The sequence below is a fragment of the Martes martes genome (assembly GCF_963455335.1).
Source record: "Martes martes genome assembly, chromosome: 12".
NCBI lineage: Eukaryota > Metazoa > Chordata > Mammalia > Carnivora > Mustelidae > Martes > Martes martes.
The window spans coordinates 13,298,120-13,325,981 of NC_137900.1; the positions used below are offsets into that span (position 1 = coordinate 13,298,120).

Sequence of the window (27,862 nt, forward strand, 5' to 3'; positions counted from 1 at the left end):
CTGTTTAGTTTTTTATGTGTGAAACATATTCTCTTATCTTGCTGAAGATAATAATAATATCTAAAAAGTATATTATTACGGGGGCACCTGGGTGGCTCAGTCGTTAAGCGTCTGCCTTCAGCTCAGGTCATGATCCCAGGATCCTGGGATCCAGCCCCCATCAGGCTCCCTTGCTCAGCAGGGAGCCTGCTTCTTACTCTCCCTCTGCCTGCTTCTCTCCCTGCTTGTGGTCTCTCTCTATGTCAAATAAATAAATAAAATATTAAGAGAAAAGTATATTAAAAAGTATATTATTCTGCTTTGTACATTATACCTGTTTTTTCTGGACTCCTTTTCTGTTATCTTTGTTTTGGGCTTCTATTTTTCCTACTTGAAGCTTTCAACAAATGTCTATCTACCCTTGATTCATAACAAATAGCACATTCTATGAAGAGAATTTGAGAGGAAATTAAAGGATAAAAAAGATTTTCTTTGCTATTGTTTTGAACTAAGCACTTAATTCTTGATTGTCATCCTTCTTTCAACTTCACATATTATTATTGTTTTTCAATAACCTTGACTTGTTTATAATATGACTATGTTTTCTACGGGTGAATGTAAATTTAGGCATAAGCTTAGAGGAGATTTTTAAAAAAATAAAGCATTTAAAAATGTTTTAAAAAAGATTTTATTTATTTATTTGACAGAGACACAGCGAGAGAGGGAACACAAGCAGGGGCAGAGAGAGAGGGAGAAGCAGGCTCCCCGCTGAGCAGGGAGCCAGATGTGGGGCTCAATCCCAGAACCCTGAGATCATGACCTGAGCTGAAGGCAGATGCTCAATGACTGAGCCACCCAGGCACCCCCAGGAGATTTTTTAAAAAAAGATTTTCTATCTTAAGTCATCTCTACACCCAGAGTGGGGCTTGAACTCATAACCCTGAGATTAAGAGTTTTGTGTTCCATCAACGGAGCCAGCCAGGTGTCCCCGTTGTAGGAGATTTTTAATAGTATTAACTACAAGCAAGTATTTCTTTGTCTTAAGTTTTGAGGGCCGACACTTTGCCCATACATACTTATTAGAGCACAAGACTATGAATTAGGAGGACTGGGTTCTTTTTTTTTTTTTTTTTTTTAAAGATTTTATTTATTTATTTGACAGGCAGAGATCACAAGTAGGCAGAGAGGCAGGCAGAGAGAGAGGAGGAAGCAGGCTCCCCGCTGAGCAGAGAGGCTGATGCGGGGCTCGATCCCAGGACCCTGAGATCATGACCTGAGCTGAAGGCAGAGGCTTTAACCCACGGAGCCACCCAGGCGCCCCAAGGAGGACTGGGTTCTACTTCCTCATTTTTACTGTGATATCATCACTGAATCTGCAATTCAGCTCCCTTGTGTGTAAATGAAATCCATTTTCCTCACTGCGCCATTAATGGGGATCAAATGTGATAAACCAATTGTCTTCACTCACAAGTCATCAGTCTAAATGTCCTTCAAACCGTCCATCCCACAGAGACCTGTAAGCATGACACTTGCTCCCCAAGATGTTATTCTTTCAGAAAAGATTACTTTTTGGCTGAGGTTGGCCAACAGCTGGCACATTTTAATTTGTTATAATTTCTTGTTTGCTCTTGTTTCCTAACCTGGTCTGTTTTCCATTTGTTGGAATATGAGTGAGAATCCTGAGGCCATATTCTACTTTATTCAGCCTCCAGTTCGTCTTTTATAAACAAAATGTTGTTTTGTGAAGTTCATGTCTGAAAAGTGACTTTAGTGCAGTAATCACCTTGGGTGAGTCAGACAGGTGGCAACTGAAAGCACAAAGGAATAATCCGTAAGTGACTAAGGCAAAAAGTAATCCCCTTCAGAACCAGGTCAAGCAGTTTATTTAGGGCTACGGTAGTGACTCAGCTCTCGAGGCTTGTACTTCCAGGTTGAGGGACTTGTGAGGTGTTTTGAAGAGTGTGTGTGTAGCTTGGTGGGAGGAGCTGTTCATCCTTATGGAAGAGTCACTTTGCATCTCTCTCTGTGTCTCTCTCTCCTTCATTGGCTCTCACATTCCTTAACTCCCTTTTGTTCTTTCTCTCAAGAAAGGAAACATAAGTGGGGAAGTTTAATTTTAGTCCCCAAGAGGATCGTAGAGGACATCAGAGAGTAGCTAGTGATTGATTAACTGTAAGGAAAAAAAATGCATATTTTTCTACAAAAACAACCCATAGTCACCACAAGCCATGACACAAACAGATATGAGATGAGTAATTAAGCCCAGGTTTCTAAGATAATGATCCAGGGAAGACGTAGTACAGAGATAAAGAAGAATAGGCCTGTATTTATTGAGCCTGTGTGCTATGTGGAAAGCTGTGGCAATAAATGATAAAAATAATACATGATTCAAAGTTCTTTGGATAAATAGAGCCAGGTAAGAACAAATGAGTAACATCGGCAAAGTAGATTGTGTTTCTGTGCACGAGGAGACGTTGTTGTAAACCGTAAGTCCATTCACTTCAGACATATGTTAGGCATACAACAGGGACAAAGAAATTGTTCTAGAAATTGGAAGGAGCTATAAAATAAATAAGACACTGTTAAGGAAATAAAGGGATTTCCTATTTTATATGTATTTCACTTGTTCCGATTATGTGGTTCTTGTATTGCGCTCTATGTTCTCATTTGTGTTATTCCTGCTGAGGAATTCCTGCTCATTTGTGTTATTTCCTCCTGAGTCTTAAGTAAGGTCTCCTTGTGATGTTCTGACCTTGTTTTACCTGTACTTCTGACCATCCAAAGAAGGGTCTTAGGTGCTTGTGAACGGTGGTTCTCAAAGTTGGTCTCTGGACCAGCAGCATTAGCCTCGACCTGGGAACTCATTAGTAATGCACATTCTTAGATCCTACCCGGACATCCTGGATCTGGAAGTCAGGGTGGGGCCTTGGGATGTGTCCCCTCTTCCAGGGCATCCTGAAGCTGGCTCACTGTTGAGCGCCACTGCTCCCTCGAGAACTGAAGGAGAACAGCGCCCTCTGGAGCTCAATCCAGGTGAAGCAGGAGAGCAATGTTCTTGCTCAGAGAGATGAAGAGTGAATCTCCAGGACAAAGGAGAATTGAGCAAAGCGGTAAAGTGTTATTAAGCACTGAGACAGAAAAAGCTCTCAGGAGTGAGAGGGGACCTGACAAGGTTGCCAGTGTGGGCCCTTCACCTGTGGCCTTGTATTAGGACTTTACCAGGACCCTTGTCAGTTATCAGGTCAGTGGCCTGCAACCAGACTTGATGCTTTTTTTTTTTTTTTTAAGCATCTATATTCTTTTTTTTTTTTTTTTAATTTTATTCATTTATTTGACAGGGAGAGAGATCACAAGTAGGCAGAGAGGCAGGCAGAGAAGAGGGCGGGGAGCAGGCTCCCTGCTGAGCAGAGAGCCTGATGTGGGGCTTGATCCCAGGACCCTGAGATCATGACCCAAGCCGAAGACAGAGGCTTAACCCACTGAGCCCACCCAGGCGCCCCCAGACTTGATGTTTCTGTGACATCGGTGATCTATAGATATGTGTTGCTAGGTCTGGTTAATCTTTATAGTGAACTTTTCCTTTGGGGCCTGGTTCCTTTTTGTAAGGTTATTATTATTTTCTGTTACTATTATTTTCTATTTCCCACAGAGCCTGGTTGGGACCCCTGTGCTTTCCCTGCCTGAAGTCCCGTCCTCTTCCTATTCACAGGGGGAAGGGGAAGGAAGTCAGGGTTTCCAAGCCCATCTGTCTCTTCCCACACGAAGAGACTTCTATCCCGGTCAGTTTGGGAGGCTCTGGATTGATTTAATTAAGGGATATTGCTGTTCTCTTCATAATAGTCCAGGCTCTCAAGATGGGTGCATATGGGTAAATTTTTTTTTTTTTTTTTTTGCATGTGGGTAAATTTTAAAATGAGTATTTATTCTTCTATTTTCTTTTTCCAGTTCTGGTGTTTATATCACTCCCTTACCAAAAAGCTTCATTGCTTTTCCTTTTTTTTTTTTTTAAGATTTTATTTATTTATTTGACAGACAGAGATTACAAGCAGGCAGAGAGGCAGGCAGAGAGAGAGGAGGAAGCAGGCTTCCCACTGAGCGGAGAACCCGATGTGGGGCCCGATCCCAGGATCCTGGGATCACGACCTGAGCCAAAGGCAGAGGCTTTAACCCACTGAGCCACCCAGGCACCATTCAGTACTTCTCCTTAAACAGCTCTCTGGGCCTGATCTGCTGTGCCTCTGCCTTGGGTCCCATTCTACTCTCAGCTTTGTCCTCTCTTCTTCTTCACCTGGAAAGGTCTTGCTTCCTTTCTTCTGCACTCCAGTAACTCTTGCTTCAGCTACTAGGCGTCAATTTGCCGCCTAGTCCCCTCTCTAGACTGAGCTCCTTGAGGGCAGGGAAGGCTTGCTAATACTTTTTATTCCCAGCCTATAGCACAGGGACTGCTTAACAACAGGTGATTGGAAAATCGTTTCCAAATGAATAAATGGATGAGCGTAATTCGGGGTCTGGTTGGTAGAGCTAGTTGCTGTTCCTCGAACTTCCCACTTGTCCGTTCCCCATACAGTCCGTTTCAATGTGAAATGCCCTCCTGTGTCCACCTGTAGCCTCTCCAAATTCCACCTGTCCCTTAAGATTCACTCATGGTGGCTGTTGGATGAACATGTGGGAGCCAACTGTGGTGAATGGATATGTACTCGGTCAGGTGCAGCTGTCAGCTGGCGGGTGTCCTAAGTCACACTGTTCTTAGGGCAAGTTCATACGTGACAAAAATAGCACCAATAGTAACAATAACATTAATCTATAATATTAATGGGTTATATTGATTGAATTCTTATCATGTGCTAATAAGCCTTGTACTAAGCCTTTTGCATATATTATTAATTCTTAAACTAGCCCATGAGGAAAGAGTTGATATCTATAAAATAATGGAGGCTTTATTTTTTTAATTATTTTTCATTTTTATTTATTTATTTATTTATTTATTTTTAAAGATCTTATTTGTTTATTTGACAGAGAGGGATCACAAGTAGGCAGAGAGGCAGGCAGAAAGAGAGGGGGAAGCAGGGTCCCTGCTGAGCAGAGAGCCCAATAAGGGACTTGATCCCAGGACCCTGAGATCACAACCTGAGCCAAAGGCAGAGGCTTAACCCACTGAGCCACCCAGGCGCCCCTTTATTTTTTTTAAAAGATTTTATTTATTTATTTGACAGGCAGAGATCACAAGTAGGCAGAGAGACAGGCAGAGAGAGAGGCAGAGAGAGAGGAGGAAGCAGGCTCCCTGCTGAGCAGAGAGCCCAACGTGGGGCTCAATCTCAGGACCCTGGGATCATGACCTGAGCTGAAGACAGAGGCTTTAACCCACTGAGCCACTCAGGCATCCCAATAATGGAGGCTTTAGAGGGGTTAAATAGTTTGCCCATGGTCATGGAGTTAGAAATGTCAAAGCCAAGATTAAAATCTAGATCTGGTCAACTCCAAAGTCAGTGCTTTACACTTGAAGCTAAATAGATCACTGACAAAATATATAGGTATTAGAGACCCTGCTAATGTAGAATTGTGAATCTAAACAGACCAGCAAAAAGCCTGAACTCCTATGCCATTCAGTGAACGAACTGATACTTATTGAGCACCTAATATGGGGACAGGTATTGTTCTAGGAGGGAGGGGTATAGCAGGTGAATAAGACAGACAAGATCCCCGCTCTGGGGGAAGTTACTTTGCAATAGGAGAACCTCTTGGAAGAGATAACATTTGAGCAGGCTGTGGATAACCAGGTAAAGCCATGGGAAGAGTCTATTTCAGGTAAAGGAAGGAAGGGAAAAGGCCGTGAGCCTAGGAAAACTGGTGGAGGGGCCAGCACCCACAAAGCAGTAAGTGGAATTGACCTTGGATCAAGCTTTTGGGGCACAGGTCCTATAGGAGTGGGAGCCAAACCCCGACTATGGTGGCCCCGAAGTTGAAGGTAACCACAGGAGACTGGGTTCTGCATGCCGCCAGACATTTCCCTACTCATGAGCCTGAGATCATGACCTGAGCCCAAACCAAGCATCACACACTTAACCAACTATGCCACTCAGGTGCCTTGGGGAATGTATTTCTTAGTGGACCAGTATATGCAGCAGAAGTTCGGCTAGTCTTGGAAGAGGTTAAAGATTTCTGGAAGATGGAGGAACTAGTTCCCAAATCCTCAGGATTTTCAGAGTTCTGTAGGATTAAAGAATAATAGTGACACTGCAGTAGCTCAGTTTTGCAGAACACTCACTATGTGCCGGGCACTGCTGTAAATGCTTACACACACACACACACACACACACACACACCAGTTACAGGCAGGAGAGAAGGCAGGGACAAAGTTCCTGAGATACTAATAAGCCTGGCACAGTTGAGGAATTGAAAGAGGTCAGTGTACTAAGAGCAGTAATGCTTTTTTCTCTTCGCAGCCAGCCAGTGAGGAAGGTATTGTCATCATCCCCACGTCGCAGACAAGGAACTGAGGCCTACACAGGTTAATAATTGGCCCAAGATCACACAGCGGGTAAGTGGCAAGAACTCCCGAGCCCGTACTTTCCAGCCACGGCATGCTGGTGTTTATCGAGTGGACAATACAGGAGAGCTCAGCCCTGGAAGGCGGCCATTTTCAGCTTCCTCCTTTGATAGTTAATGAAGTTCAGAGACCATCTGTAATCTCCCAGTGTTGTTCAGTGAGCTGGGACTCACATCCTGATGTGCCTGATGCTTGAACCCATGCTCTTTGCTTTACATTCTGCTGCCTCTTTGGCTCTCCAAGGAGGACCCATCTCTTAAACTGACCATATAGCGGCCCTTTCCCAATCTGAATTGCAGGGCACAAAACTGAGGTCAACTGCATTTCAGGTGTTCTTGTTACTAATCCATTGAATTATTAAAGATTTGTTTATTTATTTGTCAGAGAGAGAGAGAAAGCACAAGCAGGGGGAGCAGCAGGCAGAGGGAGAAATAGACTCCCTCCCGAGCAAAGAGCCCGATATGGGACTCGATCCCAGGACCCTGGGGTCACGACCTGAGCTGAAGGCAGACACTGGACTGAGCCACCCAGGCATCCCAATCCATTGAATTATTAATCATATTGAAAAAAAGTAGCTCTTGAATCTTGCTGAGAGAAGGGTTATAGGACTCACGGCACAGGACCCTCTCAGAAGTGATAACCAAGAATGTGACTTTAAAGGCTAAAGCCACAACTTCCTCCACGAGCAAGAGCTAGACAGAGTGACAACCAGCAGGGAACAAGGCAGGTGCATAAAATGACTTTCAGGGGAACCTCATTCCATACTCAGAGCAACAGACCTCCTAGTCAGTCTTACTCTTTTTCATGTTTCCTCAATGATCTGACTCGTTCAATACTCATTACCTTTCATATCTCCCAAGAGACAGGCATATGGTGACTTTAGTTTTTGGCTGAAAGAATTCCTTGGTCATGCATGTACTCAAATTCTTCTGCTCTTATTGCTGTGAATACTTTTTCATATTCCTCGTTAGTCTTAAGTATTTCTTATGATTATTTCCTGACAGATTCTTCCAAATATATTACAAAATATAATTATGCATGTGTATGTATTTTGATGTGTTTGAGGGTGCAGGGACCATTTATAATGACCATTCTGTGTTCTTGTTGAAGTTCTACTATAGCCTTTAATAACCATGAAATTTGTACAGGAAAAACCTTTTAAAATCTAAAGTTCAATGCCAAGATAATTAACATTTTAGACAATAAGTTTCAGGCATAACAGACCTACTGAAATGTTGGTTAAATTGGCATCTATATTTAATCTTGTTAAAATTCTTCAAAGGTTTTTACTGCTTATTTTTCTAGAGCTTTCCAATCTTATGAAAAGAAATGAAACAGAGCTTTAAGACGGTGTATTACACTGAATCTATGTAGTAGACAGGTAGTGTGGCCACGAGTCAATTATAACAAAACCCCAAAACTGTATGAACATTGTTTGTCAACCTATGATTATGAAGGTCTTACGGGCTAAAGAAAAGATTTGTGTCCACAGGGGTCAGAATTCACGAGGTTATATTATTGCTATAGATTATTACTTTGATTGATATTCAAGGGTAACCCTGCCAACCGTAGACTGGCAGTGAGGGGAGTTAATGGCTTCAGAAGCCGTCCTCAACCAATACGGGATGGGAGCCAGGGAATAAATGTTCCAGCCTTCCATCCTTTGGGTGGGCAGTTCTACTTTTCAGGAGGTACCAGGAGTCAAGATAGGAGTGCCCTTGACAATGCACACTTAACATTGGCTTTTCTTCCGTCCCTGATTCACTTTCCCCCACTCCTGTTTCCCAGAATCATCTCACAGATAACCTGCACTCAAGTCTAAGTCCTCTCTCTGGTTCTGCTTTAGGGAAAATCTAAACTAGGACATTTGGTACCAGAGCCGGCCCGAGAAAACAGCCCCATCACAGTGGGCTTCCTGACACATCTTACCTATACGGAGAACATGGCTAGTGGCGAGTGGGGTGGCCTTAATCCATTGCACGTGATGGCATCCCAGTCACAAACTCTCGGTGGATGGGTTGGGATGGGGTATAAGTGAAGGGAGAAGTACTGAGTTGGTCAGAGGCCCGGCACTTGAGTGGTGGGGGGCAAGGATAATTCTGAAGATGATGGAGTTGGCTGGATGTCTGCCGGGGAATCTTTGAAGGAGAAGACGACGACATGCAGGTCAGCCAACTGTTACCTCAAGGGAAGCTGTAAAAGCCAGCAGGCTTGTTTGGCAGCATATGAAGAGGTTTGTCTCTCTTTAGGGCAGCCTTGCTAACAATCAGGCCTTCAAATTAATAATAAGGTGGCAGGGCTGTCAGGAACCCCAGAATGCACCAGTCTCCTACGCTGCAGTCAGGGCTCCAGGATAAAGCCATTTTCGAGGATGTGTCTGAGAACCTTGGGCCCCTCCCTGTACTCCTCTGAACCCGCCTCGCTGGCAAGAGTGACAGTCCTTGCTAGGGGAGAGAGAGCAGCCTCCCTTGCAAGAAGGTCTTGCAAAGCCCTTACCCAAGGTAGGCTGTGTTGCAAGATGATGTTTGTCCTCAAGATTCGACACGCTTATCCCCACCCTCCAGCTCATTGCCTCCAGACCAATAACTGGGGTCAAGTCTCGGCATATGCCAAGAGGGGAGGTTTAATACCTGCTAGGGAAGAAATACATATTGACCAATAATTGCAGGGCATGGCTAGTATGTACTTTGCAGAACCAAGGGAGCATGTGCAGGAATGGATTTTGAGAGTATTGAGTTGGGTGAGGAGGTGGAGGACCAGAATATAAAACTGGTTAGCAACAGTGAAATGATTCTGGAACACTCTCCCATGATTCCGGATTAAACGTCCTGGTAAACAAATATGCAGCTGATTCCAGTATGCTGTTGCGTGGCTCCTTGAAGCTTAATCATGATATGGAAGCGTATGGAGGAAGGGGTCATTATGCTCAGAGAGTGGGCTTGCTAGAATAGATTTATTACATGAGCTCAGAGAAGCTCCCTGCTGACTAGATTCTCAAAGAGGGCTCAGAAGGTACTCCTTTTGTTAAAGTGATGAGGAATGCACTAGTGTAGGGCATCAGAATCATTGAAACCTCAGTGGTGGTTGCCTTCATAGGTTGGGACTGACAATAGTAGGAGCCATCGCAAAGTTAATCTTCCTAGTGTCAGTGAGAGCCGTGAGATTCCCAAATAACAGATGCCAGTGGCAGCTTCGAAGCATCAGATGCAAGAGAGACCAAACTGTTACAGGGAACAGAAATATGAGTGTCAGGCAAAGCATCTCGATTGGCAGAGGTCTGCAGTGATGATTAAGACTGTGATGTTCTCAGCGGTGAAACCAATGGGTCACCAACTGGGGAATGCTTGCTTTGTATAACCAGAAAGAAAGTAAGACTTGATGTGCAAAAAACATGTTAGTTTCCACCATCAATGATTTCTGTCCCAGTTTTCGCATTTCAGTAGCTCTCACACCCAAAGCCCATCATTTGAAGGGAAGGGTGGGTCTCTGAAGGTAGGTTTCTGCGACCCTCCAGCAAGTATGTACAGGACACGTTCCTTCAGTTCTTTCCCAAGAAGGACACACTGGGGAGGTTTCTGTATGAGTCCTGTTCATATAGTACAGAGTCTAAACTCAAAATGTTAAGGGCTCCCCATTATATTCCTATTCAGTTCAGTTGTATAACCCTTGTAAAAACCAGATGGATTGTTGCTATAAAGGTGGGCTACATAAACAAACCAAGGTATCCCCGATTATAGCTGCTCTGATATATGTGGCATCTTTTTTTGTTACAGATCTGCCACTTTGTATATGGCTGTTGGTGTTGGGGAATGCATTTTTTCTTTCCCCAGTTCCGTCAGTAAAGGTTATCCAAGGTGTTCACAACGTGGAACCAACAGTGATGCACATTTATGGACTTGGACTCAAGTTATATTAACCCTCCTGATTGCGGACAAAATAATCTCCATGGACCTTGACCATCTTGATATTTTATAGCATAACATAACACATTGGTCCATTATATCACTGATACAATGTTAATCTGACCCAGTGAACAGAAAGTAGCAAACACTGTGGATGCTTTAGTCAGAGTTTTTTGCTCTCAAGGATGAAAGATAAAAGGAAAAAGGGGATGCTATATTTGGAAAGTTATTAGGGATCCAATTGTCTGGGGTATGCTGGGACATCTTTAAGTAGAAAACCAAACTGTAGTACCTTGTACCTTTAACCAGTAAGAGGGAGGCTCAGTGCCTTTCGGCCACTTGGATTTTGGACACAGCCAGTTCTGAGTAAAGACCAGAGCTAGAAAGGACTTTACTATAGATTAGGGTTATATCACAGTCTGCCCTAAAGCTTGTGCTAAGTGATCCAGCAGACCCAGTAGTGCTGGAACTGTCTATGTGAAAGGGGTACTGTTTAGTCTCTGACAAGCTCCATTAGGAAAATCGCAGCACAGACTGATAGGGTTCTAGAAGCACTTACGCCTCCTGTAGCGAACAACCACTGCCCATAGGAGAAAAGGTTCCGTAACGGCTACCATGACACTGTAGAGACCGAGCACCTGACTGTGTGATACCAAGTGATGACAGTCAGGTTGCTCACCATGGGCTGGACATCGTCACGACCACTGAGTCATAAGGAACTGCCACAATCCATTGTGCAAAGGGAAAATGGTCCATAAAGATCAGGCCCAAGCAGGTCTAGAGGGTGTCACCTTTGTGGCACTAGTGCCTTTTCCTCGGTTCATGGGGATGTTCTCATGGCAGCTTCCAGATGATCCAGTCCGGTTCATGGGTGGGTTAGACCAGTATATTGGGGGAAGAAGAAAATGGACAGCTGCCACATTACATTCATTCAGTATTGACCTTCAAGGACAGAGTGAGGGGAATCCTTCCAGTGGACAGAGAAACAACTGGTACACTTGGTTCTTTGCTTTGTGTGGGAGAAGCGTCCAGAGATATGGATACATAGAGGTTTCTGGGCAGGGCAAATGGCTTGGTTAGTTGGAAGTTGGGAGACATGAAGGTGGACCTATAGGATTGAACACAAGGGCATCTGCTCTAGGGAGATGCTCAATAACCAGATAGACAGTTTGACTTACGTAGGGAATATCAGCCAATGTCTCTCCCTGGCCATCCACTGCCTGAACATGGAGTAGCTATACTGGTAGGAAGGGAGGCTCTGCATTTTCCCAAAGAATGAGCTGCTCTCACCAAGGCTGACCTACTGGCTGCCAGCTAGTGCCAGTGCTGAATTTCCAGCATGTCAGCTTCGGGGAATGACTCTGCACCCTCAGTGGGCTGTGACACCTCGCCAGCTGCTTGGTGGCAGGTTGGGCACAGGAGGCCTCTTCCACCTTGTAGGTGACATTTCAGACCATATCATGCCCATCTATATCTGGGATTTCATTCTGTTTAAGGTGAAATACAATTTCTTTTGAGAGTAGAAACATAAAAAGGATCTATAGTATTCTTTCAGGTATTTCTGGTTTAAGCATAATTACTAACAAACCATTTGGCCTCATTCCCTCTGGTTCCTCCTTTTAGTGGACATGAGGTGGGACAGTGACCCATTATCATTTCTCGTGGGAGAGCCTTTATTAAAAAAAGATTATAAATGGCTTCTCCATAAATAAAAAGTTCCAGTCCCAACTTCTCCCTCAGGTTTTCCTGCACATATAACCCCTCTAAATTTATTTTTTATTTTTTGTTTCTATATTTTTAAAGATTTATTTATTTATTTATTTGACAAAGAGAGACAGAGAGAGAGAGGAAACACAAAGTAGGAGTGGGAGTGGGAGAAACAGGTTTCCACTGAGCAGGGAGCCCGATGTGGGACTCGATTCCACATGACCTGGGATCATGACCTGAGCCAAAGGCAGATGCCCAGTGACTGAGCCACTCAGGCGCCTCCCCCCCAACAAATTTCTAGCATCACTTTCTTATCATAAGCACGTGGGTGCACTAGGAGTTTGCCTCCTCTTAACAGAAGAGATTCTGACATTTTGAACCATCTCTATAGTAATAATAATTAAAGCAGTGACTGGTCACTTTCTGCCTGCTAGTCACTAAGCTAGGTGTTTTTCATGAGGCATTTTATTTACTTTCCAGAAAAACTGTGCAGGGTAAATGTTACGATCACCACATTGTTGATGAGAACACCAAGGACTGGAGAAGTAACTTGCTCACAGCTGGTCAGGTGTGCATCTAGGGTAGAATCCACCTGTGGGGCTCAGCAGTGCATACAGGACTCTCTTGTCTTTTGAACTTCAGAGCTGCATAACCTGGACCAATTGAATTCATTCTACCCCAAGAATTACCTTTCCTCCCTTCTTTTTCTTCATAAATTTTTTACACTAGGTCCCCTCTGTTGGAGTTCGTGTAACTCCTACAGGCACTGTTGTAGGTTTTGGCTCATTTACTAGCAACAAAGATCACATATGTTTTGATAACCCAAGGCTGTTGTCTCTGCATAACTTGGTGCAGAACATTGGAAAATAAAGAGAGAACATGTAGGGCATCCTGGCTTGATGGATCTGGGAAAGAGCGTTCGCAGGAAGCCTTTAGGCTGGACCACAAGGTGCAGTTATACCACCGTTGGCCACCAGATGGCAGAGGCGCTCAGGGCAGCACAGCAAGGAAGCTAAAGGTGCTGGGAGCTGGGCTACAGGTGAGGCTCTCCCCAGGTTTGAGAGCCAAAGGCTGAGGGGATCCTTAACAGCATTCTCATCAGCGAGGTGCATTTGCTTCCACACATGTAATTCAGAAATATAGAGAATAAGATTCTTTGGTGACTTTCAAACAGGCTCATTTGGGTTCTGATGAATGATTTATGCCAGAAAAATGAAATCTAGGAGTGTGTGCTTGTGTTGTACTTTGGAGGTGGGGTTCACTGGAAGGGATAGTTTCAGAGAAACAAGATCAACACGGAAAAGGAAGAAATGGGCCAGAGAATCACTAGATGTGATCAGCAGAAAAGATCCAGAAGAAGCAATTAGTGTCTTTGGGGGAGTTACGTAACGTGAGTGAACTTCAGTTGTGATGAGGTTTTAGAAGGGGTTCTTTTTTAAAATTTATATATTTATTTTTATGTAAGTAGGCTCCATGTCTGGTGTGGAGCCCAATGTGGGGTTGAGCTTGTGACCTGAGCTGAGATCAAGGGTCAGTCGCTTAACTTAAGAAGGATTCTTAACATTTTTTTTTTTTTTTTTAATTTGAGAGAGAGAGAGAGAGAGAGCTTGGCAAGGCAGGGGTGGCACAGAGGGGGAGGGAGAAGAAGGGGGAAGACTCTCAAGCAGACTCTGCACTGAGCACAGAGCCTGCCCCAGGGCTGGATCTCACAACCCTGAGATCATGACCTGAGCAGAAACCAAGAGTCTGATGCTCAATCGACCAAGCCACCCTGGAGCCCCAACATTTTTTTTAAATGCCGCAGACCCATTTGACAGGCTGGTGAAATTTGTGTATCTTGTGGTAGACTATGTCTTACGAAAGTGGTCTTAACTGTATCTTGGGTCTTATTTTTTTCCAGAAGTTTAGTTCTTTTCCACCAAATGATGGAGTCTATGTACTTTCCCCAAGAACCTGGATAGGTCTCCGCGACTGCCTCAGTTAACTGAGTAAAGTGAAGTGCCACGTGACCTTGAACATAAGTAATAACAAGCAATACACCTCTGTCTAGCTTTCTGTCTTGGGACTCTGAGCTTCACGTAGAAAGTCAGGCTACCCTGAAGCTGCCATGTTAGACCACGTGGCAATATCACTTAAAGATGGAGATTCTGGAGGGATTAAAGGGTACACTTATCATTATGAAAATAAATAAAATAAAATTTAAAGAAGTAAATTTTAAAAAAAGATAGAGATTCTGAATGAGCCCCACCTGTCCTACCCTGTCCTACCCTGTCCTACATTTATAAGTTTAGCCTAGGTGCTAAACTTATAAATGGATTGTACCAGGCCCAGCTACTGTCTGTGTTTCCTTGAGAAACCCCAAGCAAGAATTGCTTAGTGGAGCTATCAGCCACAGAACCATGAGTGTAACAGTAAAATGACCATTGTTGTTTTTTTAAAAAAGATTTATTATTTGTTTGAGAGAGAGAGAAAAAAAGAGAGGGAGAGGGAGCGTGGGCATACAAGTGGAAGAGGGGCAGAGGGAGAGAGAGAAACTCCAAGCAGTCTGTGCACTGAGCACAGAGCCTCACAGGGGGCTCGATCTCCGGACCCTGAGATCATGACCTGAGCCAAACCAGAAGTTGGACACTTAACTGACTGTGCCACTCAGGTGCCCCCAAATGACCACTGTTTTAAGCGATGAAGTTTTTCAGTGATTTGTTGCATAGCAACAGGTAGTACAAATAGACCCTTTTCCAGAATACTCTTTCCAAATGCTTAACATAGAATATATAGGATTACAAAGGAATATTAAAAACCCGAATAATAATACATGTGCTTCTTTATCAGTGTATTAGATAAGCTCTCAAAAAAAAATAAAGATAAGCTCTAGTGCTGGATATAATGACTACTGTAATTTTAAAGTGTTGATGAGCATCAATGATATCTGGAGATAATCTGCACAACAAAAATTTTTATCTGTGTAATAAAAATATGATATAACAATATTTGTTATTTTTTTAATAACAAAGTCACAGGTATTTCTATTACTATCCTGGACATGCTGGTCTTATTAATTATAGAAGGAGATACTAAATTTTAGTTACAGATGAGTGAAAATAAAAGGAATAAAGGTACAGTTTTTTTCCCATCCAAGTTCATAGATTGCTTTCCTCCACCCCCACACCCAATTGGGAACCATTGGAAGTGGGTGCTTGTAAGAAACTCAGAGGTTACAAACAGTCCTGTCTCTTCTAGATGGTGGAAGGGAGAGATGTGACATGAAATCTTTGCCCAAGACCATGTATGTGCCTCTTTGGTAGCCTTTCTCTGTAATTGTCTTCCATTCCCCCTCTCATGGATCTGTCTGCTTCTCTCTTTTTCCCATTGCCTTTTTTCCCCCTGTGATCCTTCCTAGTCATGGAATTAAATGGAGATCTTTAAAAACCAAAACTCTATGAACTCACTGCTTTCTCATTCTTGCCCATAATCCAAGGTCTACTGATTGGGCACTCAGTGTTCTCCTTTACACACTGTGATTGTCCACATGAGCTTTCTACTTATATTTAACAGACCATGAATCCACATATATCCCTGTGCCCCAGCCCAGAGCGCTCTGCACCCTCTTCCATTTATCTAAGGTAGTATCACCTGAGAGCCTCCAACGGAAAAAACGCGGTCTGTCCGACAAATGGCGTTGGAAAAACTGGACAGCAACATGCAGAAGAATGAAACTGGACTACTTTCTTATACCATACACAAAAACAATTTCAAAACGGATGAAAGACCTAAGACAGGAATCCATTGAAATACTGGAGGAGGACACAGGCCGCGACCTCTGCGACCTCGGCTGCAGCAGCTTCTTGCTAGACAGGTTGTCAGAGGCAGGGGACACAAAAGCAGAAATGAATTATTGGGACTTGGTCAAGATAAAATGCTTCTGTGCAGCCAAGGAACCAATGGACAAACTAAAAGACAACCTACAGAATGGGAGAAGGTATTTGCAAACAATGTCTGATAAAGGGTTAGTATCCAAAGATCTGTAAAGAACTTATCAAACTCAACACCCTTCCCCAAGTAATCCCGTTAAGAAATGGGCAGAAGACATGAATAGACACTTTTCCGAAGAAGACATTCAGGTGGCCAACAGACACATGAAAAGATGCTCAACATCACTCATCACAAGGGAAATACAAATCGAAACCACAGTGAGATACCACCTCACACCCGTCAGAATGGCTAAAATTAACAACTCAAGAAACAACAGGTGTTGGCGAGGATGCGGAGAAAGGGGACCCTCTTGCACTGTTAGTGGGAATGCAAGCTGGTACAGTTACTCTGGAAAACAGTATGGAGGTTCCTCAGAAAATTTAAAATAGAACTATAGAACTACCCTACGATCCAACAATTGAACTACTAGGTATTTACCCAGAGGATACAAAAATGCAGATTTGAAGGGGTACATGTACCCTGATGTTTATAGCAGCATTATCAGCAATAGGCAAACTATGGAGAGAGCCCAAATACCACCGACTGATTAATGTGATATGTATCCATTTTATATATTATATATAAATATTTATATTATTTGTATATGACATATACAAAAATAGAATATTACTCAGCCATCAAAAGGATGAAATCCTGCCATTTGCAACGATGTAGATGGAGCGAGAGTGTATTATGCTAAGTAAAATAAGTCAGTCAGAGAAAGACAAATATCATATGATCGCACTCATATGTAGAGTTTAAAGGAAACAGATGAACATATAGGAAGGGGGAAAAAAGGAAGAGAAGGAAACAAACCATAAGAGACTTTTTAAAAAGATATAAATTTATTTAAAGATTTTATTTATTTATTTTAGAGAAGCAGGGAGGGGCAGAGGGTGCGGGAGAGTCTTAAACAGCTTCTGTGCTGATGTGGAGCCTGATGTGGGGTTCAGTCTTACAGCCCTGAGATCCAGACCTGAGCTGAAACCTAGAGTCAGACGTTTAACCAACTGAGCCACCCAAGCGCCCCATCGTAAGAGGCTCTTAACAATAGAGAACAAACTGAGGGTTAATGGAGGGAGGTGGGCGGGGATGGGCTAGATGGGCGGTGGGCATTAAAGAGGGCACTTGTTGCGATGAGCCTTGGGTGTTGTTTATAAATGATGAATCACTGAACTCTACTCCTGAAAACCAATATTGCACTGTATGTTAACGACCTAAAATTTAAATTTAAAAAAAAAAGAAGGAAAAGGAGGGGGAAAAAGGTGGTATCACCCGGTCCCATGCCTAACCTAGACTACCCGGGGGCAGGTCTTGAGAACTTGCCTTGTAACAAGGTGCCCTGGGTGATCCGCCGGCTCTGAAAGTTTGAGGATTCTGGGTCTGAGCCTCCCCCTCGCCGAAGGTCCACGCAAGGTCACCTGCTGGGTGTGGCCTCTTCTGACCACAACAGCCGCACCCTGCTTCAGACATTCCCGTTCTTAGTATTGCTACTTAGCCTGCTCTGCTTTCTTGATGCAAACTTTCGGGGCAGAGAGAAAGAAAAAAGAGGAGAAAGTAGCGAGCATCTGTTAGATACCAGACTCTGCAAGATCCAGTGAAGCAGATGCCGTTGACCCTGCTTTGTAAATAAGGAAGTTGAAACTCCGCAAGTTGGGTAACGGGTTCAGAGTTATGCAGCTAGTAAATAGTCCAACTAAACTTACAGCCTTGGTGTGTTTTGTTTTGTTTTGCTTTAGCTTCAGAGCCTCTGTTCTTCTCAGAACATAGACCTTATTCAACTTAGCCTCAGGGCTGAAGCTTAGCCACGTTCATTTGCTAAGTCCTAATACATGTTCCTTTTCTGCAATAACCCGAACTTACCCTTGAGCCTTTACAGATCTCCTTCTCATTTCCTGCTGAACCACATTCGATGAATGTCTTTCTAAAAGTTCTGCCCTGATCTCTTCTCTTTTCTCACGCTCACACTGACCTTATTTTTTGACCTAGATGCCGGATGCACAAATCTATCTCCAGCCCATATTTCCCTTTTGAGCTTCAAACCCATATGCTCCGATGCCTAGTGCCATTTTCATAGATAAATTCAACTAAAATTCAACAAGCTGGACTCTTTTTTGGCCTTATTTCCCACTATCTTTTTCTACAAACGACCTCAGTCACTGTGCCAGATTCCGTGGAAGGGCTCTTTGATCATCTCTTCCAGCCTCTATTAAGTGGTCTTCTCCAATGCGGAAACTAGAACATTCTTTCTCTTTTCTTCTACCTCTATATTTTGCAGGGCACCAGGATGCAGTCCTATACTCATCCTTAGGAGGTCTCATTCAGGTCAAAGATACTTAATAGCATATTTTTTTTTTTGCTGATGGATCCCAAATTCCTCTCTCTCTCAGCCAGACCTCTCTCTTGAGCTTCAGACTTGCATATTTGACTGCACATTAGCAGTCTCCATCAGGGTGTCTAATCAGTGTCTCAAGCTTAATCTATCCAGAGGAGAACATTGAGGTCCCAGCTGCCTAAATGCTCACCTTCCATGTTGTAGATGACTTACCCTCTATCCCTTTCAGATCTCTGCTTGGAGATGCCTTGCTCTGCCCATCGTTTCTAAAATAGAGCACACACCCATCGCCTTAACCCGTCTAACTTTATTCCCATGGTGTTTGCTTGACATTACGTTATTAGATACCGAGTTAGTTATTGCCTGTTCCACTACAGTGTAAGATCCACTCTAAGGTAAGATCTCCAAGAGCAGGAACTTGTTCACTGTTGTATCCCTGGAACCTGGCAGCGTTCCTGCACTTAGTAAGTGCAAGAAATATTTCTTACTTTTATACCCACTGCCACTTTCTTATTACAGGTCCCCCATCATCTCTCACCCAGCTTGTGGTGAAAGCCTAAATGCTCTTCTAGCCTCGAGTTCTAGTTATTTTCTAAACTGAAGCCACTGCGACTTTTCTAAAATGAAAAGCTCTTTGTCCACTGCCCTTAGGTTTTTCAGGGGAGGTTCTGTGTTAGTCTGGACTCTGGATCTCAAGCAACAGAAACCTCCAACCTCCCAGCTTTTCTGGTTGATTCCCCTCTTTCAGATTTTGGCTTAGTCATACTTCCCTTGAGAGTCTTTTGTGACCATCATTGGGGTAGGTACCTCCTGCAGTTATTAACATTCCAGACCTACTGTATTATATTACAAATGCCGGTTTTGTGATTTCTTCCCTCATATTGGAAGTAACTGCATGAACATCTAAATTATTCACTATTGTATCTCCATCACCTCCATTGTACCTGACATGTACGAATTGCTCAGTAAATATGTATCAAGTTAATGAGTCCTCTGTGCTTCAAATTTCTACCGTCATTGACTGCTCCTTCTTCCTCTCCCTTCCCTCTCCGTAATCAGAGCCGTAACTCCACCTGGCCGCTCTGCCCCTGGGCTCTGAACTTTACAGTGTGCCAAATTTTAAAATGATTGTGCAACTGATTCAACAGCATGTGCATGCACTATCACTATACTTAACACCTAGTTAGCAAGAGTAATAGTTAAAATGGAAGCTACCAGATGGTAGGTATTATCAGTAACACTGACACGTGAGCCAAGACATGAATCACAAAGTTAATTTGAGGGCATATTTTATGCCTCCCCTGGCACTAAGATGGCTAGTTACAGCTCCGCCTGGAAGTACCATTCTACACAATAATTTCTGATGCCAGGATCTATTAACTTTATTCACTGTGTGTGGGCACAAGAAGGTAGAAAATATATGCACACCACAAAGTTGTGGGAAGGACAGATCGTGGACCTACCTTTCTGTATCGGTCTTGTTAATGGGAAGTGTTAAGGTTTGAGGTTCAGCCAAAAGACGTTATGGCATTACTTCTTAGCGGTGATCTGCAAAGATCCGTGAGATGCGCAAGATGGAAGAAACGTGTTCACCAGCAGGTACAGCCTCCTCTAGTGCCCTCACCTGTAAGACTTGCGGAAACCTGGGTCAGTGCCGGGAGAGAGAACATGTACTCTTCTGGACGGTCAGTCAGAGCTGCACTAGCCCTCAGTCTCCCCAAGGATGCGGTGTCTCCCAGGTCTCCAGTGGTGCACATCAGCCTGCTGTTTTAGCCAGAAAAGTATTAGCACACAGAGTCCTTCCTGCAAAAATTAAAACAAGAAAACACTTTCTACTTGTTTTTATAGCTTGCAACATTCAGGACTCCAGACTTCTCCATCATTGTCTAAATTTTTCTTGCTGGCCAAAGTCTTCAGTCAGACTCCGAGGCACTTCTGAATCTCAGAGGTCAGTCACCAACCTTCCCATTCCTCCTGTTTCTTTGCTCTTGGGCTCCTTTCATAGACCCTGAGTCTCCTGTCTTAGAGATGTGTAGCTGTCCCACGGAGTTGGTCACACCATCATGCCGACCCGACTTCTTGCCTACCCCCGAGGTTCTCCCAGAGACGGGCCTTGTGATGAAGCAAAGGTCTATGGTACGTCACACGTAAGTTCCCCTTGTGCCCCTGTGAGCTATGGAGGCTCAGATTTCTCATCAGTACACTGGGGAGATAGCAAGGGCCATCTCACTTACAAAATGTTCCCTCTGGAGCTTCCAGAAACCTTGTAACTGAGTATCGGCACGAAAACTGTCCCATCCCTCCTTGGCTAATGGAGTCATTTGTCTCTTCCCTGACGTGTTGTCCATATGGCCCCAGTTTATTGACTGCAGAGACTTTTCTTTTAAATGAATGAAGGGGCACTAACCACTGAAGCTTCTGTTTCAGTTGTAGAAGAAAAAACATTATTAACAAGGAAACAAACCTGGTATTTGGAGGATCAGGGGAAGACCTCAGTTCCACTGGCCCTTCGGTGTGATGTCTTATAAACTGATCAGAGGAAAAAAAAAAAAAAAAAAAAAAAAAAAAAAACTGATCAGAGGGATAGGCAAAGAATAAACTTGTTAGCTGAAGAAATCTTGAATGGATAGGCGCTTGAGTGGGAGGTGCAGACTGAAAAGATGTGATTGCATGTCTATAGGCCATCTGTGTGTTTTAAGAGAAATCATGACTGAGAAACTGTTAGAATGAAAGGAAGATAATAGGACACTGAAATGTCTCTCTTGAAATCGGATTCCCGTAAACCAAGTGTTGGGTGTGCTGACCTTGAAGGGAGGGGAAATGCCATACCTTGCATGGTCAAGTGTATTTGTTTTCCATGACTGCTATGACAGATCATGTTAAAAGAAAGCAAATGTGGGGCACCTAGTGGCTCAGTCAGTTAAGCATCTGCCTTCGGCTCAGGTCATAACCTTGAGATCCTGGGATGGAGCCCCGCGTGGAGCACGACCCCTGCCCCCTGCCCCCAGTCCAGCTCCCTTCTCCTTCTCCCTCTCCCCCTCCGCCCCCTGCTAGTGCTTGCTCTCTGTCTCTCTCAAATAAATAAATAAAATCTTAAGAAAAAAAAAAGAAAGCAAATGTTTTGTAACTGTGTGTAGTGATGGATGTTAACTGAACTTATGGTGGTGACCATTTTATAATGCATACAAATATCAAATAATTATGTTCAACATCTGAAACTAGTATGTTATATGTCAGTTGCATCTAATTTTTCTTAAAGCCAATTTATCTTAAAATTATGGGTGTTAGAGGTCTAAAATGTGTCTGCAGGCCTTTGTTCCTTCTGGAAACTCTAGGGAAGAATCTGTTTTCTTGCCTTTTTTTCAGTTTCTAGAGGTTGTCCACTTTCCTTGGCTTGCGACCCCTTTTTTCTATCTCCAAAGCCAGCATGTATCATCTTCAAATTCCTCTTTGGCCTTCCTGCTTCCCTCTCTTGTAAAGACCCTTGTGATTACATTGGGCCTACCCAGCCAAATACAGGAAAATTTCCTAACTTCAGAATCTTGAAGCACATTTACAAAATCCCTTTTGCCATGTTAAGTGACATATTCACAGCTTCCAGGGATTAGGATGTGGACATGTTCAGGGGGAGGCATTGTTCAGCAAACCACATCATGGATGGGAAAATTGTTTTTATTCTGTGACTTTTAGGTCAAGTTGGCATACAGGTAGTAAACTGCTTCAGTGATGGTCACTGTTTGTCATGACTTGGATTTCTCCTCGAATTTTCCTGGATTACACAGAGCTAGGGAGAGCATTGATCATATAACCAGGGTCTGTCTTCTAGACATTCAGCATTAATTCTTATTTTTATTTTTATTTATTTAATTTTTTAAAAAAGATTTTATTTATTTATTTGACAGAGATCACAAGTAGGCAGAGAGGCAGGCAGAGAGAGAGGAGGAAGCAGGTTCCCTGCTGAGCAGAGAGCCTGATACAGGGCTCGATCCCAGGACCCTGGGATCATGACCTAAGCCGAAGGCAGAGGCTTTAACCCACTGAGCCACCCAGGCGCCCCTAATTCTTATTTTTAATCTAACAACACCAAAGAAGTATCAATGTCAAGCCATAAAATACTAGGACCGATCTTCTTCATTTTATATGTGAGGCGAATGAGGTGCAGAGACACCAAGGTGACTTGCAAAGGTCAGCAGGAGCACAAGCTTCCTTGTTCTCTAGTCATTACATCACTGAGACTTCAAATTAAGTTTGGGAAGCCTATGGAGTTAGTCACTGTCTGATCTTGTCATGTTTCCCTGTGATATTGGGTAAATAATGTATGTTTAAAAAAACAACAGAGGGTGCCTGGGTGGCTCAGTTGGTTGAGCGACTGCCTTCAGCAAAGGTCATGATCCTGAAGTCCCAGGATCAAATCCCACATCAGGCTCCCAGCTCCATGGGGAGTCTGCTTCTCCCTCTGACCTTCTCCCCTCTCAAGCGCGCTCTCTCTCTCTCTCACACACACACACAAATAAAATCTTAAAAAAAAAAAAAAACACAACAGAATTAGAAGTATCTTCATGAAGTTCATTGATCTGTTTAACAACGTGGCTAATGCATAGAGTGACAGTGAATAATGGCAAATGGATTTAAATTTTAGGATGAAGAAACTTTCTCCTTAGTAAGTTCATAAATATGGTCTAAGAAATATAGCTGAAATGAGTGTGGAGGGAAATGTTTTGTTTCCTTGGACTTTTTTTTTTTTTTTTTAAGAACGCTAGTTTTTCTTCAAACTTTATAGAAAAACAATTATTGAGGGCCCACTGTATGTGAGATGTTGTTTTAGGTTCCGAGAAGAAGACAAAAAAAGATTTTGTTGAGATTTTTTATTTACCATATGGATTTCTCAAACTCCTGACAACACAGAGAAAAACAACTTAAAAATTTAAAACACAGTAATCTGGGTATTGCGTAAGTAGGGCCCTGAATGAGAATAATTGAACATCAGTCCAAGTGTACTCGGAACCCCCTAAAATTCCTTGTGGAGGCGAATTTGTTCCGCTGCTTAAAGTGAATTACTTCCTCTCCCAAAGTTAGATGAGCCAAAGCACTTAGGTGTGGTTAAGGTATGGAAATCCGGAATTTGGACAAATCCTAACGCAGATAGGAGACAGAAGTGCCAACACTTGCCCTTGTCTGAGCTCTTTGCCATTTGGGTTCATAGTTCTGAGGCCTGGTTTGCTTAGTTGTGGCTTATTTTCTTTATGGTAAAAACACTTTGTCCTGTGCCGTAAGTTACCCCCCAAAGAGCCAGGCAGTTGGCTTTGGAAACCAAATGAACACTTTCAGGTCTCCTGGCATCTTGGGATACAATTCATTTGTAACTGTATTTCGGAATGTGGAAATCTTTAAGAAAACTAGTTAACTAGAGACAGTGTGCATAATTTGACTCAAGGAATTACACTTTTCCTTCTTGGTAGCTTTGAAATCACCAGAAGGGGAATTAAGCAGAAAGAGGAGAGACATGGTGTTGGAAAGGATGTTTCTGGAAGGAGTTTGGAGTGGGGGAGAAGGAGTGAGGCACCTCGAAAATCAGAGTTTTTTTCAGACCACAACTTGCATGACCTGCAAAGGTCTGAGGTGTTGCAGATGGTAGCTCGTTGTCTTGTGATCAGGTGAGATGTGGGCATGGGCTGATTCATCAGGCAACTTGGAAATGCACCACTGGCTCAGAAATTGCACAGGGGACGGTGGCAACAGTAGGTAGCACTCATTCCAGAAGACATTGTCCTCTTCTGGAAGCAGTCACCTTGGGTCTCTGTGCAGCCCAAAATGGAATACCACTGAATTCCTCCTAAAGGAAACACAAGAGGTAGGAGTTGGCTCAGTCAGTAGAGCATGTGACTCTCTCTCGGGGCCATGAGTTCAAGCCCCATGCTGGCTGTAGAGCTTAGTGGAAAAAAAAAAAAAAAAAAAAAGAGGTGGGGTGTGAGGTCCAGTCTGCCTGGCTTCAGATGCTTCAAGTAACTAACAGGTTAAAAAAAAAAGGCAAAGCAAAAATTCTAGGTTTATCAAGACACATTTTGCCTTTAAGAATGCCCACCTGAGTGTATTCTGGATGGGTACACTGCAATACAAAAGCTTTGAAATTTCAAAACAAAATAGCTTTCAAACTCAGATGATAAAAGCCATGCAGCTGCCACTGACTGTGTGGGACTTTCTGAAGCGTTAGCTGCTGGGAAGTTCCCGTCCTCATTCCCCAGCTTAACCCAGGTCATGAGTTACTCAAAGGGCTGAATCCACAGAAGGGGTCATTTAGATGTGTAAGTGCTTCTCAGAAATGGACGCGTGTCCTTGGCCTCACTTAGTTTTCACTTGATTACAGAGGGAATGCATGCTGCTGCAGACAATGTGAAAAAGACACACAAGTGTAAAGTAAGTGACGGTATTGTCCTGTAATCCTCGTACCCCCAGCTTCACAGGTCTGGAGGGAGAACACGGAGGGGCAGTTCCCCAGAGGCAGCAGAACACAAGATGGTTGGAAACTTGGGAGAGGAGTAGTCCCGCTGCTGGAGCAAAACCCGCAGTTTTGCCTCCCACCCCAGGACATTAGATAACGCCCAGAAACATTTCTGTTGTTACAACTTGGAAGATATTACTGGCGGGTGGTGGGTAGAGGCCAGAGATGTGCTAAACACCCTACTATACGTAACAAAGAATTATCCTGCCAAAGGGTCAGTAGTGTCCAAGTTGAGCAACCCTATGCAGAAAGCCATCAAAAGTGTTAAGTTCCGTTTCTGTTTGTTTCACAACAAAATTTCCACGTTAGGAAACGGCTCCGCCCACAACACTAGTCAAACCAGGTCCTGATGCACCAAGAACTATGGTCAGTAATCTGACATGTCAGCTCCCAGACTCTTTCTTTTGCGCAGACTGCCTTTAGTACTTGTCTTGAAGTTACACTGCCTTGGTAACAGTCTGTCCTTATTTAGGGAGAGCAGAGCAATCACTGTGAGCCAGCATCTCAGGGCTCCAGGGGGCCTTGGCCCCTTTCCCATTCCACAAGGAAGGGGCTCTGACTGGCAGAGGTGGGAGTCTGAGGGAAAGGGGGGAGCTTAGGGAGAGGCCACAGGCTAGACAAGCTGAACAAGATCAAATAACCTTCTTAATATCAAAACCCATCCCACGGGATCCCCAAGTTCTCTTCTCTCCTTACTAACTTTGATCTCCTATAACTTTTGTTCTCTCCTTCCAACTCCATTCAGGAATTTAGAGTTTTGCTTCATGGAGGTTTTTATTCATAACTGGGATGCCATACCTACTGTTTAGCAACTGACTTTTTCTTCTGCTCATCAACGTTTTCGAGATTTTTCCCATGTTAACAAAGGGATCTAGTTCATTCTAAACGTTGCATAGCATTCCATGGCCTGAATACACATCATATAAATAACACTCTCCTATAGACAATCATTTAGGTCATTTCCATTACTTTTTTTTTTTTTAAGATTTTATTTATTTATTTGACAGAGATCACAAGTAGGCAGAGAGAGAGAGAGGAAGGGAAGCAGGCTCCCCGCTGAGCAGAGAGCCCGATGCGGGGCTTGATCCCAGGACTCTGGGATCATGACCCGAGCCGAAGGCAGAGGCTTTAACCCACTGAGCCACCCAGGCGCCCCTCCATTACTTTATTATTAAATACAATACTCCAGGGATAACCCTGAGAATATGGCTTTTTGTGTCACGTGTGAAATATTTCTGTGCAATAGATACTGAGAAATAGAATTGCTTTGTAGAAGGCTGCAGTCATTTAAATTCCCAAATTGTCTAAAAAAAATGCTGTGCTAGGGGCATCAGGGTGGCTCAGGGGGTTGAACATCTGACTCTTGGTTTCAACTCGGATGGTGATCTCAGGGTCCTAAGATGGAACCCCGCGCCAGGCTGTGCCCAGCAGGGAGTCTGCTGGAGGACTCTCTCTGTCCTTCTCCTTCGGTCCCTTTCCTTGCTGGTGTGTCCGCGCTCTTTCTCAAATAAATAAATAAATCTTTCAAAGAAATACTAAACTAATCTAAATTTTCACTGGAAATGTACGAGAGTTCTCATGTCTCCATATTGTCACTAGCCCATGATATTATAAAGCTTTTCTAATTTTTATCATCTGATGGGTCAAAAAATATGTATTTCTGTAATTTTGCATTTCTTTGATATTTACTGATGGATTGAGCTGCTTTTTATCTTTCAGATTTGGGGGTTGTCATTCATTTTATACATTTTATAAGATATTGAAGTCTTCAAATTTGTTGGTCATTTCCTTTACAATCTGTCTTTTGGATTTTCAAGAGGCCTCTTCTCTTTCAAACTTCAGATACTTTCTTCAGGATTTTCTTCGAACATTTTCATCCTTCAGATTTTTGCATTTACTTTTTAACCTGTGCAGACGAGGCTGGCTTCTGGGCGTGGTATCCATGGAGCAATTCGGACATTCTCTAGGAGCCTAGGCTCTGGAATCGGAGTATGTGCGTTTGCATACTGGCTTCGATGCTTACCGCCTGCGAAACATCATGCACATTTCTGAATCTTCCTAAGCCTCAGGTTTCTCATCTTTAAAATGAAGATAGTGATAAGATCCTTGGGGCGCCTGGATGGCTCAGTCAGGTGAGCATCTGACTCTGGCTTTGGCTCAGATCGTGATCTCACTGTCATGAGTTGGAGCCCCATGGTGGGTTCTGCGCTCAGTAGGGAGGAGTCTGCTTGTCCCTCTCCTCCTGCTCCTCCCCACTCCTGCTTGTTCTCTTACTTTCTCTCTCTCTCGCAAATAAATAAATAAAATCTTTTAAAAAATTAAAATAAAGTGGGGATAGTGACAAGATCCAGCCCACATCATTGTTTTGTTTGTATAATGTAACCCAGTAAAGCCCTTAGTACAGCATTTGGCATGCAGTAAATGTTTGGTGAATGTTTGCTTTTATAAAAGCATTTATAAAAGGATTTTTTCTATACTCATTTCCAATAACTTTTTTTTGTAAGTGTCAAGACTTACCTCTTAGGTGAATCTTTTTCATACAATACTGACCAGGTTTTGTTCTGCAGGTTCCAAAATCCAAAAGACATCCATGGAAGGGCATTGAAAGGTTGCAGAATCTACAAAGTATACCTCCAACATCTCCAGAGATGGGAGAAAAAAGAAGTAAGGGAAAATAGAAGTGAGAACAGCAAGAGAGAAAGAGAGAGAGAGAGAAAGTGATAATGGTTATTTTCAACTTAAAAAGGTAAGCAATATTTTAAAGTTCTAAAAACTCATATAAATTATAATTATTTTATTTTGAAAATGGGGGATATGTCAAAGAATATGCTATATTCATGAACTAGAAACCCCCAGAACAGATACTAATTAGGTATGAAGCCAGGTGGTCTAAACAATTTAGTTGGTAAAAATTCACTGAGTTC

General features: G+C 43.2%; 1 protein-coding gene across 3 annotated transcripts in view; it reads left to right on the forward strand.

Annotated features, from left to right (window-relative positions):
- The window catches only part of LOC308353221 (uncharacterized protein C9orf85 homolog), a 131,098-nt gene extending 103,469 nt beyond the window's left edge, over positions 1-27,629 (forward strand). Inside the window, exons 4-6 of one of the 3 annotated variants that reach the window (XR_013967764.1) lie at positions 6,423-6,517; positions 20,288-20,387; positions 20,466-20,978. The gene's annotated coding sequence lies outside the window, so the exon portion shown is untranslated. Of the gene's footprint in view, positions 1-6,422; positions 6,518-20,287; positions 20,980-27,505 lie in introns of those variants that run through there. The other 2 variants (XR_013967762.1, XR_013967763.1) reach the window with 2 other exon arrangements.
- Positions 27,630-27,862: the final 233 nt, after the last annotated feature.